Source organism: Ixodes scapularis, unplaced genomic scaffold (assembly GCF_016920785.2).
Source record: "Ixodes scapularis isolate PalLabHiFi unplaced genomic scaffold, ASM1692078v2 ptg001421l_1__unscaffolded, whole genome shotgun sequence".
Taxonomy (NCBI): domain Eukaryota; kingdom Metazoa; phylum Arthropoda; class Arachnida; order Ixodida; family Ixodidae; genus Ixodes; species Ixodes scapularis.
The window spans coordinates 847,045-864,966 of NW_024610148.1; positions in this window are offsets into that span (position 1 = coordinate 847,045).

A 17,922-nucleotide genomic window follows, 5' to 3' on the forward strand; every position below is an offset into this window, starting at 1 on the left:
CTAACGGTCCACCGACTTCCCGGCGCCAGCGGCCAGCGGGCCAGCGCATCTCGAGGCGCGAGTTCGGAGAGAGAGAAAGCGCGCACGTTGAAAGAGCGAAAGAGAAAGTTACGATAACAAGCTTCAAAGCCAGTCACACCCTCAAAATAACTTAACCTTTATTTCGCTTCAATAAATATATGAATCATATTTATTTAAAATAAAATAACAAGTGCCAACACCCGCTGGGAGCGCGGCAATCGGAAGCAGTTCGCCGGACCGGACGAACGTCATAAGTATACGCGGCCGGACGGAAGTAGCCGAGAGCTTCACCCCACTGTCTTGGGTCCCAGTGCTGCCAGGCGAGGAAAACAAAAATCAGTGGATACTGGATAGAACTCAATCGAGCTCCCAACGAGGTAGCGAACTCCCTAAAATCAGTTAATAAAATTATGTACTTTTTTTACTCCCAGACTAATCTTTTAGCAAATATCATAAACTATAAAACAGAAGTTTAGATAAAACTGTATTCCCAAATTGAGCTATAATAAAGAAAAAAAACCTTTGCTATACTAAAATTAGTGTTATATTTATTGCGTCACTCTGCTGCGATGTCCGGCAGAAATGTTTTAACGTCCAAAAGTCGGTTTGATTGTATCAACTATTCCGATGACTTGACTCAACGCTGCAATACAAAAACCCAAACTCTTCTGCGTGAAAACGGAACTACGTAAATGCGAGTTACAAAACCTCTTCGTGGTCTGGGAACACTGTACGGGCGGCCCGTCTTGAGTTTCGGTTTCTCCGCATTTCCTTCTAGGGCATGGCTTCCGACCGACTGACTGACTTCCGACCGATCTGACTTCCGACCGATCACCCACGTGGGCGAAGAGCTAGGCCGTCATGCGATTCATCTCTGAGGGCACTCTTTTTTCGATGCGAACACCGATGAAATCGTACTGTTTAGCGGCAGACTGCCTACGGTGTTACATGCGACTCAAATTTTTTTTTTTTTTTTTTGTTATTGACAAAAGTGTTTTATTATTTTTTTTATTTTTAGAAAACTTTGTGTTTCGATAGAAACTGTGCCCTGGGAAATATTTTTCAGACGTTGCAAGAGCTAAATTGGTTTCAGATAGGAAAAATTGGGTTGTGTGTGTGTTTATACAGCCTAGAACTTGGCCTGCCTCACAGGGGCGACGAGTCTCCCAGCTGTAGATGAGCAATTTAGCCAGTGCAGTACAATCGCTAGCCTGGGGTCTTTAAAGGGAAGCTACGGAGCTTCTTGGAAAAAATGAGTTAGAAGTGAATTCTAGTGTATTTTTACCCCGTGAACCCGAATACCCAAACCATTTGCTGCGTAAGTATTGTTAAACGCGAGAAAAACTCGAAAGACAGTCGCTGTCCATGACGTCATCGACGGCTCCTTTGGCTGCCCAAGGCTAGGGGGGCGGGACTTCAGCCATATTTTGAAATTGCTCTTGTAACTCTCCGGCGCGTCGCATTGAAATATAATTTTGATATCTGTTATTCTGAAGGCCAAATGAACGCAATTCAAGCGTTTTTTCTCAAATGTAGAAGTGCCCTATCTTCCCTTTAACGTGCACCACGCAGTAGTGATACACGACCGCACGCCGGTACGATGCTCATCCAAAAGATAGCACTTACCTCAAGCACAGTTGACGGACGTTTCGCTATTATTGAAGATTTGTTCAACCCTGGCAGGATAACTGCATTAACTTTCTCAAGACTAAACAACTTTTTTTCCACCTCGGCTGCGACAAAAAAAAAAAAAAAGAAATGAGTGTGAAATGAGGTTGGCACCACCCGTGTTGCTCCACTCGACGTCCGCCACGTAAGTTTTCGCCGCCGCGGCCGTCGAATTTTTAGCCACTGCGATAGCAAAATCCCTTCTCCATGAATGGTGAACAAACGGACACGTAGTCTGTGTCTGTTATGTTTTCTATTCAAGAATATTTCAACAAAAAACTTCTGTTTTGTTTTAGATGGGTTTTACAAACCTCGTTTACCGACGCCAGACAAAGTGTATAGAAATCGCTGCAAAGAAAGGTTGTTTTACTGGTCCAGGCTAAGGTGACGGAGGCTGATGGCGCGTGGTCTATTTTTGTTTTCTTAGCTGAAATATTTTTATCCAGTAGCGCGCGTGTATAGAGGCTGTTGTGCCGCTTTATGTAGGCACGCTCGCGTCCTCGCCAGACGACACGGCGCCGCTTTAAGTTCCATCGCCGCTCCGCCATCATTACTAAAGTCCCTCTATCCTGGGAAAAGTGGTGGCATTCATTGCTGTTGAAGTGCTCGACACGTGACACGCGCCCCTTCTGGGAAGAACATGGCGTCTGAAATCTCGCTCAGTGCTGCGCTGTGCCGCCATGATCTTCCCAAGACCTGCACGTTGCACTTGCCTCGTGCATCGACGCGCTATGCGCTACTTCTAAAATATGAAGGGGCTTTTATCATTACTAAAGACCCTTCATGTTAAAGAAAAGTAGCGCAAGATGCGTCGATACACGCGGCACGTGCAACGTGGAGCCCTTGGGAAGATCATGGCGGCACAGCGCAGCGGCGCAGCACTGAGCTAGATTTTAGACGTCATGTTCTTCACAGAAGGGGCGCGTGGCACTCGAGCATTTCCACAACATTGAATGGCACCACTTTTCCCAGGATAGAGGGTAGGGTGACTTCATACACTTTCGCCACGTCTGTCTTAGGGTGGCTGCATCTCGGCCATTTCTATGCCCAGAATGCGCGCGCTTCGATCTCGTTCGGAGCGAACGCTTAGACCTGCCCGGCGCTTTGGTGTCATTTTAAGGTCATTCTGCATGCGCAGGCAGTTTTCAATACAACAATGGGTGTCTTCGCCCTATGACAAACGCACATTTTCGTCAGGAACGGCAGCATCGACATGGGGATAAGAGAACCAAGCCCCTGGTTGCACTTCAGAAAGGCCAGAAAGTGTGGTTTCAGCACTGTGGCAAGTGGACACCAGGCTACATTAATTCTGTGGGACCCCAGCACCGCTCATACGTTGTGATGACACCGGAAGGCACCATGTATAGGCGCAACAGGTATCACATACGACCCGCTCACAGTCAGCCGCCAACAGCGACTGTTACAGCCGAGGATTACTATGCCGCAGCTCCTTCTCCACTTGCAGCCAGCCCACAGTCACCGCCACCCCCTCCACAGGCAGCAGACTCGTACCAGCACTACTACACATGAGCAGGTAGAAAAGTGGTGAAACCGCAAAGATTCATACAATGAAGATCTCAAGTGCTTTGGAATTTTTATTTTGTGTGTTCAGTTAATTTGCTTGTTTGTTTGTTTTTTTTTTTCTTAAAAAGGGGGGGGCGTGTTATGTATGGATGGATGGATGGATGGATGAATACGGCTGAGCCCTTTGAATCGGGCGGTAGCTTACGCCACCTAGCCATTTTGTTTTACCATTTAAGATTAGAATATTTAAATGTGAAATCTATATTCACTCCGCAGTGCAAAGAAAGTGAGGCTATGAAACCCCCTTGCCATCAGTGGATAAGAAAATACCTAGTTTTCTCTCGATTTCTGCCACCATTCACTTAATCTTTGCTTGGTAATCTCTACAGTCTGTTGACTAACAGCCAGCGCCCCCTGGCTCGGGTGCTCATGGAAACCTGCCGAAGACAAAGTGATTTTGGCGCGCTCTGGAACATTCCATCGAACACTAACCAGGAGCAGCATCCCAGTTCTACGTTCAAGACTATGCCCTAAATAAACATAGTCTGATACATAACAATGCTCTTCCCAGAAGTAACGCGCGGCACGTGTCTCGAGCATTTCCAAAACAATTAATGGCGCCACTTTTCCCAAGATGAGGGGCTTTACCTCACTGCGGCGGCTACACGCGCTAATCAAGCGCTGATGTTTTTATTCCCACATACAGCACCGATCTAGCTTTCATGTTAGAACCGCGAGTCACCCCGGCATGTCCGGCCGTGTCTCGTATACCGCATTTAAGTTGCTCCTGTTGCTGCGCTTCATGCGAAGTACCTATGTCCCTGTTTCTAATGTTGATTCAGTGCTAACGTAGCCAGATAGCCCTGCGTTATCTGTGAAAAAAATACATTTAAAAAGGGGGAAAAAAAGAACATCGATTTAATCTTCTTTTGGGATGCGAAAAGGATCCACCTGATAGCGACTCCCAACCCAAACTTCTCGACGTAAGCAGGACTGGTGAAGGCGAGCGGGTTGAACATGAATACATAAAATTGAAAGAATGAAACACAGAGGACAAGCACAGGGCAACCACTTTCACGAAAGGAAGTGGTTGTCCTGTGCTTGTCCTTTGTGTTTTATTCTTTCAATTTTATGTAAGCAGGAACGGGCGTTTTTTCCAGCTTTTTTTATTATTGATATTTTGTTTCACAAATCTTGAGAAAACTTTTAGGAAAACAATCAATGACAACGCGAAGAAACATGCGCACGTTATCGCGCGGCGTGAAGCCATTTACAACTGTTGAACTGGGCTCTAATCTTTTCACGAAGTTGTACCGAACCTCTTTACGAATTTTTTTTATGCGCGTTGTAGAGTCGTTTTTCTTGATGCGCAAGTAGCTCAATGTGTGCGGAAAATACCGAGAGTTTAAATATTCTACACCACAGAGGCCTTGCTTTAATGTTTTGGAAAGCCAAAAAACAACCTCGTTGCTTTGCAGCGATTTCCATACACTTTGTCTGGCGTCGGTAAACGAGGTTTGTAAAACACATCTAAAACAAAACAGAAGTTTGTTGTTGAAATATTGTCACGAATGAAGGTGACGAAACGCCGAACAGTGAACTGAAAATAAAGATTTAATGGGCGAACTTGTGCCAACCAAAAATAAATAACGAAAGAGCGTCGAGGTAGCAGAAAAGCGGGCGGCGGTTCGGCGGCACTACAGAGCGCTAGCGAAACTGGGACTGACTCGACAAGGTCGCGGGAGCCGCTTATCTACCCTGCGTCACTATCTCGAAAGTTCGGCAAAGAAGGTTCGAGCGTCGCGCGCTCGGGGCGAGGATGAACTGGCACTTTCGAGAATAACAAAGCAGAAGGAAAGTTACGTCTGCGGCGAGAATGACCGGGAATCTTCTAGAAGACCGTGACCGAGCGTTGCCTTCTCGGCTCTGCGGGTGGCATTATTCCCCCTTTAAAAGTGCATCGCCCCGATGCAAAACGAAAGGAAAACGGAAATGGCTAAAACAATTACGGCGAAACAAAACAAACATGCAGTTTCACAATCCTAACGCGCGTAGAACGGCTTGAGTCGAACTACGTGGACGACTTCGGGTCGTGGCTGGCGGCGTCCTGATGGGCGAGTTCCGTCGGGGAGCACCTCGTAGTTCAAGTCCCCAAGGCGGCGGATGACCTTGTAGGGTCCGAAGTAGCGTTTTAACAGTTTCTCGCTGAGGCCGCGGCGGCGAATGGGCGTCCACACCCATACCCTGTCTCCGGGCTGGAACTCCACGTCGCGGCGGCGAAGGTTGTACCGGCCAGCGTCCACACGTTGCTGGTCCTTTATTCGAAGACGGGCTAGCTGGCGTACTTCTTCTGCTCGTTGGGTGACCAGATGTTGGGTCGTCGTGGCAGGCTTGGAAGATCTCTTCTCGAAGACTTGCAGGAATCACTAACAACCACGTCGAGTTGTTGTCCCCGAAGTTTTCTTTATAGAGGATACCTCTCCGGACGGCGAATCTTGGCAGGTCACGTGAAAAGGCTCGGGGAATCGTACCCCCTCGTCCCTCCAAGTGGTCGATCAATGCACGCAGCTCAGGATCGTCCCGCTGGAGCGCTGCCATGCCGTGAATGCTCACCGCGCCAAGAAAGTGGTCGTCGTCGTCGTCTTTAGCACATCCGGCAGCTGACTCGACAGGGGCTCTGGACAGGCAGTCGGCGTCGCTGTGTTTTCGGCCTGACTTGTAGACCACGGTTACGTCGTACTCTTGCAGTCGTAGGCTCCATCGAGCGAGGCGTCCCGATGGGTCCTTCAGGCTCGCTAACCAACACAGCGAATGGTGGTCGGTGACCACCCGAAAAGGAGTCCCGTACAGGTATGGGCGGAATTTCGTGATGGCCCAGACGACGGCCAGACATTCCTTCTCGGTCGTTGAGTAATTGCGTTCCGCGTTCGACAGCGTCCGGCTAGCGTATGCGATCACGCGCTCCGCACCGTCTTGTCGTTGGACCAGTACCGCTCCGAGTCCTGTATTACTGGCGTCGGTGTGGACCTCCGTTTCGGCTGATTGGTCGAAGTGGCCGAGAATCGGTGGTGACTGGAGCCGCAGCTTTAGTTCGTCGAATGCCTGTTGTTGTTCTTCACCCCAGTCGAAGTTCACGGCGTCTTTCGTAAGGTGCGTTAGCGGCGCAGAAAGCTTGGCGAAATCCTGAACGAATCGCCGGTAGTATGCGCAAAGTCCAAGGAATCTTCGGACGGCAGTTTTGTCGGTGGGCGGTGGAAAGGCCGCTACGGCGCGAGTCTTCTCAGGGTCAGGACTTACACCTTCGTTGCTCACCACGTGGCCCAGGAACTTCAGTTCTCCGTAGGCAAACCGGCACTTCGTCGGCTTGAGGGTGAGTCCTGCGGTCCTGATTGCCTCTAAAACGGCCCGAAGGCGTCGTAAATGCTCGTCGAAGTTGGCCGAGAATACCACGACGTCATCGAGGTAAACGAGACAGCTCTGCCACTTGAGGCCTGCCAGGACGGTGTCCATGACACGTTGGAACGTTGCCGGCGCCGTGCACAGTCCGAAGGGCATCACCTTGAACTCAAACAGTCCGTCGGGCGTGACGAAAGCAGTCTTTTCTCGGTCTCGTTCGTCGACTTCGATCTGCCAGTAGCCACTCTTAAGGTCCATCGACGAAAAGTATCGGGAGTGGCGCAGCCGGTCCAGCGTGTCGTCGATGCGGGGGAGCGGATACACGTCTTTCTTCGTGACCGCGTTGAGCCGCCGGTAGTCAACGCAGAATCGAAGCGTTCCGTCTTTCTTCTTTACCAGCACAACTGGAGAGGCCCACGGGCTGCTCGAAGGCTGAATGATGTCGTCGTTGAGCATCTCCTGTACTTGTTCATGAATGGCCTCTCGTTCCTTTGGGGAGACCCGGTACGGCGGCCGATGCACAGGGAGCGCGTCCTCGTTGGTAATGATGCGGTGTTTCGCAACTGTTGTCTGGCGCACCCTCGACGTCGTCGCAAAGCAGTCGCCGAACTCGGCGAGGAGGTCTCCGAGCTGTCCTCGTTCCGTGGCGCTGAGCTTGGGGTTAACGTCAAGCTGTTGCGGCACTGTACTGGACGACTGACATGGCGAGGGCTCGTCGGAGATCGCGGCGATTTCGGCGTCGGCCCGGAGTTCCTCGACGTGTCCTATAGTGGCACCTTTCGTTAGATGCTGCGCCTCCGGTCGAAAATTTGTCACGAGGACCACACAACGTCTATCCTGCAGCTCTGCTACGCCCCTTGCGACGCCTATTCCTCTTCCGAGAAGCAGTTGGACGTTGCCTTCCAGAAGGACTTTCCCGCTGGCAACTGCGTCGGTCACGACGGGCACACGAACACTCGACCGTGGCGGCAGGTTCACGTGGTCCGCAATGACTCGGACGGCGGCTGGCGACGTTTTGGATTCCTCCGGAGGTAGCACGGGCTTTCGCAGCGTCAACCTGTTTGCTCCAAGGTCGATCACCGCACCGTACTCACAGAGGAAGTCCATGCCAAGGATGACGTCTCTCGAACAGTCTTTGAGGACGACGAATTTCACGGGGCAGGTCTCCCCGTGGATGTCCACGCGCGCAGTACACCTTCCCACTGGTGTGATGAGATGTCCGCCGGCGGTTCGTATTTTCGGGCCATCCCACGGCATCATCACCTTCCGTAGGCGGCGAGAGAGCTTCCCACTTAAAACCGAATAGTCTGCTCCGGTGTCGATGAGCGCCTTCGCGTCGTGGCCGTCGATGATTACGTCGAGGTTATTGGACACCGTCTCGTCGCTAGTGGGGGAGCCCTCCGACGTTTGTGGAGGATATTGGCGTCGTTCGTCCTCGGCAATACCACCTCCCGGCATTGCCGCACTTAGTTTTCCTGACGGGAAGCGATGGGTGACGGGCTGTCTCGGCGAGACCGGCGGAAGGGCGATAACGAGCGTCGGGGAGATGGTGAACGGAATTCTCGGCGGCGAGACGACTCAGGTGATGAAGAACGGCGGAGGTAGTCCTCGATGTCCCGAGGTCGCTCCCCAAGACGTGGTCGAGGGTCGTTGGGCGCAAACCCTCGTAGGCCCAGCTGGCGGTAGGGGCATCGACGGTAGATGTGGTCGGCTTCCCCGCAGTGGTAGCACAACGGGCGTCGATCGGCCGTTCGCCACACGTCAGTTTTCCTGGGTGCTGGTTTTTCCGGGCGCACGTGCTGTCGTTCTTCGCGACGTTGGTAGTACTGTGGCGCTGAAGGTTGACGTCGTGGTGGCACCGTAGCTTGGCGGGGAGCTTGCGGCGGTCGTCTGGCCATGGCGGCGTAGGTCAGCCTCGGTTCCTCAGGGGCTTGCTCGTTGACGGGAGTTTCAGGCTGCAAGGCCCGCTGTACCTCGTCGCGCACGATCTCGGCGACTGACAGCGACGCCGGGCGCTCAGTAGCGGGGAGCAGCTTTTGGAGCTCCTCTCGGACGACGTCCCGGATAACGTCGCGTATGTCCCGGGTGCGGGCGCCGATGTCGGTGGAGGCAACGACGCCGGGATGTCGTTGGTAGTAGGAGGCGCGTGCTTGGAGGGCGCGCTCCATGTTCGTTGCTTCCGTGACAAACGCTTCGACGGTGGTCGGCGGGTAGCGGACGAGGCCCCCAAAGATGTCGTCCCTCACCCCGCGCATGAGGACACGCAGCTTCTTGTCATCAGTGGCTTGTGGGTCGGCACGCGCACTCAGCCGCAGGACGTCTTGAACGAAGCTGGTTACGCTTTCCTTGGGGCCTTGCGTCCTCGTCCGAAGGAGGTCCTCGGCTCTCTCCCTTCGGTGGTGACTGGCGAACGTCCCTCGGAGCTCTCCTTTCAGCTGGTCCCATGACGTAATCGAGGTTTCACGATTCTCGAACCACTGTCGCGCCGTTCCCTCGAGGGAAAAATAGACATTTTGAAGACGCTGTTCCGGAGTCCATTGGTTGTGCAGCGCCACCCGTTCGTACTGCTGCAACCAATCTTCGACGTCTTCGTAGATCTCGCCGTGGAAGGACGTCGGTGTACGAGGGGCGACGGGCAGGTAGACGACGGGGGCGACAGTCGGGGTCTGCGACGACTGGGGGTCCATGGTCGGCTTCGTCGACTGGTTGGTCTTCTTCGGCAGTAGACCGTATGAAACCCGTGCAAAGTACCCCGCACCTCCACCAGAAATGTCACGAATGAAGGTGACGAAACGCCGAACAGTGAACTGAAAATAAAGATTTAATGGGCGAACTTGTGCCAACCAAAAATAAATAACGAAAGAGCGTCGAGGTAGCAGAAAAGCGGGCGGCGGTTCGTCGGCACTACAGAGCGCTAGCGAAACTGGGACTGACTCGACAAGGTCGCGGGAGCCGCTTATCTACCCTGCGTCACTATCTCGAAAGTTCGGCAAAGAAGGTTCGAGCGTCGCGCGCTCGGGGCGAGGATGAACTGGCACTTTCGAGAATAACAAAGCAGAAGGAAAGTTACGTCTGCGGCGAGAATGACCGGGAATCTTCTAGAAGACCGTGACCGAGCGTTGCCTTCTCGGCTCTGCGGGTGGCAATAATATTGAATAGAAAACATAACAGACACAGACTACGTGTCTGTTTGCTCACCATTCATGGAGAAGGGATTTTGCTATCGCAGTGGCTAAAAATTCGAAGGCCGCGGCGGTGAAAACTTACGTGGCGGACGTCGAGTGGAGCAACACGGGTGGTGCCAACCTCATTTCACACCCATTTTTTTTTTTTTTTTGTCGCAGCCGAGGTGGAAAAAAAGTTGTTTAATGTTGAGAAAGTCAATGCAGTTATCCTGCCAGGGTTGAACAAATCTTCAATAATAGCGAAACATCCGTCAACTGTGCTTGAGGTAAGTGCTATCTTTTGGATGAGCATCGTACCGGCGTGCGGTCGTGTATCACTACTGCGTGGTGCATGTTGAAGACCCCAGGCTAGCGACTGTACTGCACTGGCTAAATTGCTCATCTACAGCTGGGAGACTCGTCGCCCCTGTGAGGCAGACGAAGTTCTAGGCTGTATAAACACACACACGACCAAATTTTTCCTATCTGAAACCAATTTAGCTCTTGCAACGTCTGAAAAATATTTCCCAGGGCACAGTTTTCATTGAAACACAAAGTTTTCTAAAAAAAAATTAAAAAAATAATAAAACACTTTTGTCAATAACAAAAAAAAAAAAAAAAATTGAGTCGCATGTAACACCGTACGCAGTCTACCGCTAAACAGTACGATTTCATCGGTGTTCGCAACGAAAAAAGACTGTCCTCAGAGATGAAGCGCATGACGGCCTAGCTCTTCGGCCACGTTGGGTGATCGGTCGGAAGTCAGAAAACAATAAAATTTCCGAATCGCACTCAGTGGCGGAGCGTCCATGCCCTAGAAGGAAATGCGGAGAAACCGAAACTCAAGACGGCCGCCCGTACAGTGTTTCCAGACCACGAAGAGGTTTTGCAACTCGCATCCACGTAGTTCCGTTTTCACGCAGAAGGGTTTGGGTTTTTGTATTGCAGCGTTGAGTCAAGTCATCGGAATAGTTGATACAATCAAACCGACTTTTGGACGTTAAACCATTTCTGCCGGACATTGCAGCAGAGTGACGCAATAAAAATATAGCAAAGTGTTTTTCTTAATTATAGCTCAATTTGGGAATACAGTTTTATCTAAACTTCTGTTTTATAGCTTATGATATTTGCTAAAAGATTAGTTTGGGAGTAAAAAAGAGTGCATAATTTTATTAACTGATTTTAGGGAGTTCGATTGAGTTCTATCCAGTATCCACTGATTTTTGTTTTCCTCGCCTGGCAACACTGGGACCCAAGATGGCGCAACGCATGTGGGGCAGGTGGAGCGTTGTGTGCGACGTGGTTGAGGCCTTTGAGTTATTCGATGGTTTTGTTCAAGACAAGGCTCCTATTTCGAGAACGAGCGGTTCAAATCAACGCCTCCGATTGCAGCGAAAGTAATACCGAATCACTGACCGGTCCCACTTCACAGTTCGTTCATGAAGGGTGAGTATCCACGAAAGCATGGTAGCACACATTCGGGAAGGGGCCACAAAGCACTTTCCGAAGGCTGTGTCAACAGTGCCGCCCAACGGCACTCCAATCGCGCCTACAAGTGCCGTTCGGGAGTCGGACGACGCGTGTATCACTGGGGAGCTCGTTAATACTCACCCCCGCCTGCGTTCACGCCGCTTCGCGGCGACAGTATGCGGCTGCTAATTACAAAGCTATTGACCCATTTGGCCCTGTCGTACACGCCGCTTCGCGGCGTCCAGCAGGCAAACCAAGCCCCGCTGTACCCGATGCACCTCCGGAAACGAAGTACCATACTATTTTGTTCAGCGAAATTTCGGCGACAACATTAGTTTTTTTGCTGTGTTAATGGTAAAAAAATAAATGTACATATCGCCAAATGCGTCGGCAAAATAAAATGTTCGAGAAAACAAAACCAATAAAGTAAGCCCGCACTGGGGATCGAACCCGGGATCACGTGCTTATGTGACACATCTTAACACTCCCCTTGTAAAAGTCGTTTTGAGAACTCGTTTTATACGAGACTTTCGGACGGCACTTGAACGCGCGAGTGGAGTACCGTCGCACGGCATTTGAACGCTCTGCAAGAGTGCCGTCGGACAGTTTTCTAGACACTACGTTTTGCGAAACCACACCCGTGTACTCGTTCTGTCTAGTGGGTTTTATCAGAACGGAAGGGATATAGCGAGCGCAGCCGTGAGCGGCAGACTGGGCGAACTGCGACGAACAGGCAAGCTCTAGGAATCGAAAGTATGTGGCATCGCGCGTCGGAGGGGCCAGGATGGGGCTTTGCAGTGTGCGCGACTACAAGGACTGTTGAGATTATTCTTCCGCAGGCATTACATTTCACCGTTAAGTCCCACAGCATAATACAATTCACAGTAAAGTGAATTTGTGGGCAGTTCTCCTGGTTTTACAAGGGTCAGCGGGCTGCGAAACCGTTGGATTTCGGTCGTTGATCGCGGCGGTGACTGGACCCCGTCTCACCTCCTCTTCACCTCAGTGAGTGACCTACACAGTGACTGCAATAACAATAAAAGCAAACTGTTTTAATCCAGGTTGTATCTGAGTGCCGTCCGATGGCACTAAAGTAACACTGGTCTGCACTCTGAGCACGCATTCGAGCGCCGTCCGAAGGCTCGATGGGCTGTAGATGGGACCTGGGTCATCGCGCCCTGAGAAGCGGAGCCTTCCGTATCCGTAGTTTGAAGGAATAGGTTTCACTCGGAAGTTTTTTGACCATATCCAAGCACTTAGCAAGTCATCAGGGAAGTGTCGCAATCAGCAATTTAGAAGATCTGACTATGAGCCGCTTGCCGCTGATTTGTTTGTCATAAAGTGCGTCCAAACAAATCCACGAATCGTTTGAGCAACCTCAAAATTCTTCAGGCACTCTCTGCGTTTGATATCACCACACATCGCGACACCAGCTTTGCGCGGGCACTTCCAAGATGAATTGCCGTTGAAATTAGTAGGTAAGCGATTTCACCATGTTATACTATCTGCAAAAAACAGTTCCTTAGTCGAAGCAAAGTACCGAAGAAAGGAAGCAGACGACGGATGTCACCGGTGAGCCGCAGTCTCCATTTGGGAATTGGGATGAGTAGCGGCGCAGAGTCCAGCAGTGCCAGCCAGTCCTTCCCTACGAACAAGCGTCAACCACAAGGGATGACGGGTAGTCATGATGGGCGATGAAGTAGACGGCAAAGGGGCTGGCGATAATGGAGGTTGGGTTGCGGGGGCTACGGAGCTAACATCATGACCCCCTGCTACAATTCTATCATACTTGGTAGTAGGCTTCTCTTCCGAAATTTGAATAAGACACAAGTTCAACTTTGAGGGCGTGTGGCGGGTCGCTACAAAACAGTCTCGACACCCTGGCTGACCAAAGAAGGCCAGGTTGTGCTAGCGAGTCCATCTATGGAAAGCGGCAAGCTTTGATGTTATGATGCTTTTGGAGAGAAGTAGTTGTAGTTGTAATTAAATTAAATTTTAGGCACTTTACCTACATATGCAGGATATGTTTGGGTCTCCATCGACAGGACAAGTTGCCTGCTTCATGAAGACCTTCCATGATGATGTGCGACATGGGCAATTGCCGTACGTGTGATCATCGATGCCTCCATCTCCCTGTAAAGGTAACCCATAGACTACAGCAGGTATCGCCTAGTATACAATGCCAGGAATTAATTTAGAGGGAAAGGCCGTTCCCAAGCTCCTTGAGAACCTGCATGGCGATGCCCTAGTAGAGGGGTAGCCAAGCTGCGGCTCTCCGCGTGTTAAAGTGCGGCTCGCCGCTCCCTCTCTTATTCCTCCTCTCTCTCTCTCCCCCCCCCCCCTCTCTCTCCCGGAGCACTTCCCCAAAAAGAGAAATGAAACGCGTTTTAAATGTGCTACTGCTGCCTTACGCACAATTGGACTGCTTTTGACTCATATAAGATAGACCGAAATTAGTTTGAGTTTCGTTTATTGCTCTAAACAAAGAGCCTGCCGCGGCCCCCCCCCCCCCCCCTCCCTCCCTCTGCGGCTCTTGAAAATTTTGTGATTTTTTTTGCAGCTCTTAGGTCGCGTCAGCCTGGCCAACCCTGCCCAAGTATATAATACACTGGAGTGGCTATAGTTAGGGTTCCATGTTTTCAGAATATGTTTTTTAGTGCAATTCCGAAGGTGTTTTCTCTTTTTGCACAAGTAGAGGGTAATATTTTTGTAGCGTGCAAAAGAGTTCACATTAAACGCTCTGCTGCATCCATGCTATTTAGGAACACGGTGATAGTGTGACAGTGTTCTTGATGAGAACAATGGATGCGAGAAACTAATTTCCGGTGCAGCCCAGAGTACTCACTCAGCAAAGATATACACAGATGCTAGGCTCGCACATAGAACAGTGAGTCCGCCCACAGCACCGATTCAATCGAAACATACAGGGAGGCCATTTTGCTTCCCAATAGATTGCAGCTGACAGATTGCGCAATCTTTTCTTGATGGGCTACATCCGAGCGATGCGATGTTGCGTTGCACCTTGTCACTGTTAGTGATGCCAGTGACGGTTCCTATGGTAAGCGTTGCGGGACGCTTGTTTTATTTATTATACGGTGTGTTATATATCTAGGGTTGAGAGCATGCAACGACCGATCCAGTTGTTGTAGATCAACATGGATTACCCAGTCGGTTACGGAAGCACGTCGAATGAGAAGAACAGAGAATAAAAGCAAAGATAGGGTTCACTTAATGAAAGAAGATCAATGATATGTCTCCCCTATAGGGGGATCGAGCCCACAGCCTTTTGATTGGGAGCCCGATGTTTTACCCCTGCACCACTGAATGGCACAACGAACAGCGTTTCATCTGGGTTCTTTGAAGTCACGCAGCTATTGCGGAACATTCATGTGACTCACGTGGCGCTTGCACTCGCCAGTCATGCCCGGCGGCCGACGTTTCGGCCGCCGGGCATGACTTCCTGCCATGAGGCTTCCTGCCATGCTTTGTCGCGTCTTAGCATGGACTAGCCGGAGCGGCTACAAATGCGGGCAAGCGCCCTGCGTTTAATTGCGGTTTGGTTGTACGCGAGCTCGAGCAGGAGGGACACCAGTGAAAGCAACTCGCTTGTAATTGTACCATTACCAGCTAGTTCATGCTAGGGTAAGACAAAAGGATAGTGTTGTCGCACCTTCCCTTCCATTTGGCAGTGGAAAAAAATTTAATGTACCTTGATCCAATGGGTAAATTCGGATGATACATTGTGTGCAGGTGTGTGTCGCAGGAGTGATTAAAAGCTCATGAACCCAGTTACAAGCTTCGCAAGTCTTACTATACTCTGTGTTATGAGAGTTTTCTCGTAGGATCAAGGGGCATTTATTTCTTTGTTAAGTCTAGTGCTTAACAGTGCCGCGCAGTCTATGTACAGCATCCTGCGAGCTTTGATTGAACCTGCGTGGCCGTACTGCCTAGGCGCCAGGCTGTCCTTTCCAGCATGTCATGGGCGTACTTGTTTACACTTTGCATTGAGCAACTGTGTGTGTGAACAGTGTTAGTGAGCCAGGCTAGCACTTGACGCTTTGTTCTTAAAATTGAAAGGCTGCCATCGAAACATTAAACGCAGGACACATGTGCATCGAAACAATGTGAGCCAGCGTGCAAACAGTCGGAAAGATGGCTGCTCCAGCGTGCTGCACACAGCAGTTTGCGACACATGCTTTGGATCTTGCATGCGTCGGGTCGTTCGGGTGGCTCCGCCCAGTTCAGGCAGATACGAAGAAAACTGAAATTTTTTTACGTTTAAGTTTCTGTTGGAATACTAAGCTTTTGTAGCGTTCTCCAAAAGACTTCAAATACCTTGTGCTCGAATGCCGGAACCATGCATTGTGTCTAGCTTTTATAGATAATTATTTTGTTCTCAAGAGTCGTTACTTGTGGCTCCTTTGGGCAAAAACTGCGCTGCGGTTCAATGAGACGAGGGTTGCTGAGAGTCGTTGTAGATTTGTTTGTAATTTCGAAGTGCTTTTTGAGCAAAGATCTAGCTTCGAACACGAACAAAGCCTCCAGTGACAAACTGGGTGAAGTTCGGGAGTGCGTTGTTTATTTGGTGAACAAACCCTTTATTCCGTAATGGGAGGAACCAAAGCTAAGAAAGTCGTGAATGAGCCGGTACAACTTTTTTTCAATCAGCGTTTGACAGTTCTTAAGGTATCGATGTAATCGCAACATGGGTGAAATGATGGTATCCAAACATCGTAAATTAATCACGTTCGAGCACCGCGTACAAACCACCGATTGCACCACTGGTGGGCTCCCTCGACCTAGCTGTTCACAGGAGGAGAAATGGGAGGAAAGTGTCTCGGGGCTTTTTCCTCCCATTTCTGACAATTTGAAGCATGCAATCATAGATTTATCTCGCTTTTCTTAGTATTTTCTGCCACAGCCACAGACGTGGCAAAATATGTTTGACGTAAATCTGTATGAGTGACTTTATACGTGGAACCGAAATATGCCGACGCCTTCAGGCTAAACTGTGCTTCTAATGTAGAAAGAAGTGCACAATGAGATTAGCTACTCATGCAGTGTGCTGGTACGGAGATTGCAGCTATGGATACTGTTTCACAGGAAAATATGTTTTGTTTTGCTGCAGTTTGTGTCATCAGACATTGCAGCACATCATACCTACGACAGACGGTGGTGCCTGCCGTGTGCTGAGACCTTCCAAGGTGACATGGGCAGTTACCATACTTGTGAGCATGGGTGCTTCCATAACCTTGCCAAGGTAACCTCTAGACTTGGGCAAGTATCGCCTCATATGCAATGCCAAAACTTCCCTTTGCGAGGAAGGTCATAACCAAGCTGCACCAGAGCCTGCCTGGCTACCCCTAGCGTGACATATAGCAGCATCACTATAAGCGGCATTCCGTGTTTCCAGAATTAATCATTTGTCGATCATAATGTAGAAAACCTGAGACTGATAAAAGCCGGGAAACAATGTCGGAGAAGAAAGACGGGAAAAGAATGTAATCCTTTGCGGCATTGGAGGGTGTTTTCTGGAGTTTACCTTTGTGGAAAAGTTGATGTTTCTCGGAGCTTCTTTTGATTAAATTCTCAGTTTTTCAGTATAATTTAGATATTCAATTTGCTTGCTGAGTTTCTCGATTCTCAGAAAGTCAAAAGAAACAGAAAAAATAACGAGACACAAGTGTATTAATTAATTTATAGTCTCAATGATTGCGGAAGGAGTTGCCTGTGCCTAGACGAGGTTTCTTGAGCTGAATATGGCGGTGTGACTGTAGATCCTCTACAACTCGCAGTGCACCCCAGTTAATACCAACTCTCCCACGACAAAACTTGCAAACCAGGGTTACTTATCCTACCTAGTTTGGCGCAGTATGGCCGTCGGAGCTCTTGCGCCATAAAACCCGTAAACAACAACAACAGGGTTACTTATCCAGGTGTCGGTACGTTAAGCTACCAGTCTCCCCGATTCGGTCACTGAAAAAATTTGTTTTACCCACCTTTTTAAGGGCTCCCTGACATACTTGCTACTCACAGCCGTAGGTGCCACGGGAACATGCCGTGCTGCATGGCTGTGCGGGGTGAAGTGTGAAATCTAGGAAGTTCCGCCGCCTTCGCTCGTCCCACAAAATCTGCCGGCTAATGGCTTTCTTCATGATAGAAACTGTACCCCTTTTCACGTTACAAAGCCCAAAATGGTTTGTTCGAAACTCTTGTTTGTTTGGATCATGGCTAGCACAGCTACATCAGAGAACAGAATGGAACATATTTCTTTCGTGCTGCTGAGCTATTGTTGGGGTTCCGCAGGCTTTATTTGTTGCCATCGAAATTCTTCTAATCAGTTGGAAACCAGTTCTACTGCCAATACCCAACCCCTCCCTACCCCGACGTCACAAATACTGATGTCACATAGACAAGGGGAACAGGACTACAACATAAACAGAATCACTTCTGGACACTAAGGCATACATTGCCAAGATTGCAGATGTCAAGCAGAACTAAAAACATTGCCCCGTAATAAGTAAAAATAATAATAAACTTATTAGGGAAGTTATTGAAGCTGAAAAGATTTCGAGGTTAGAAGAAAACTGTCACTAAACCTTGTCCAGATTTATTACAAAAAATAATTAGATTATCTTGTATCCAGATGAAACCAAAAAAAAAAAATCTTGTTGTTTAA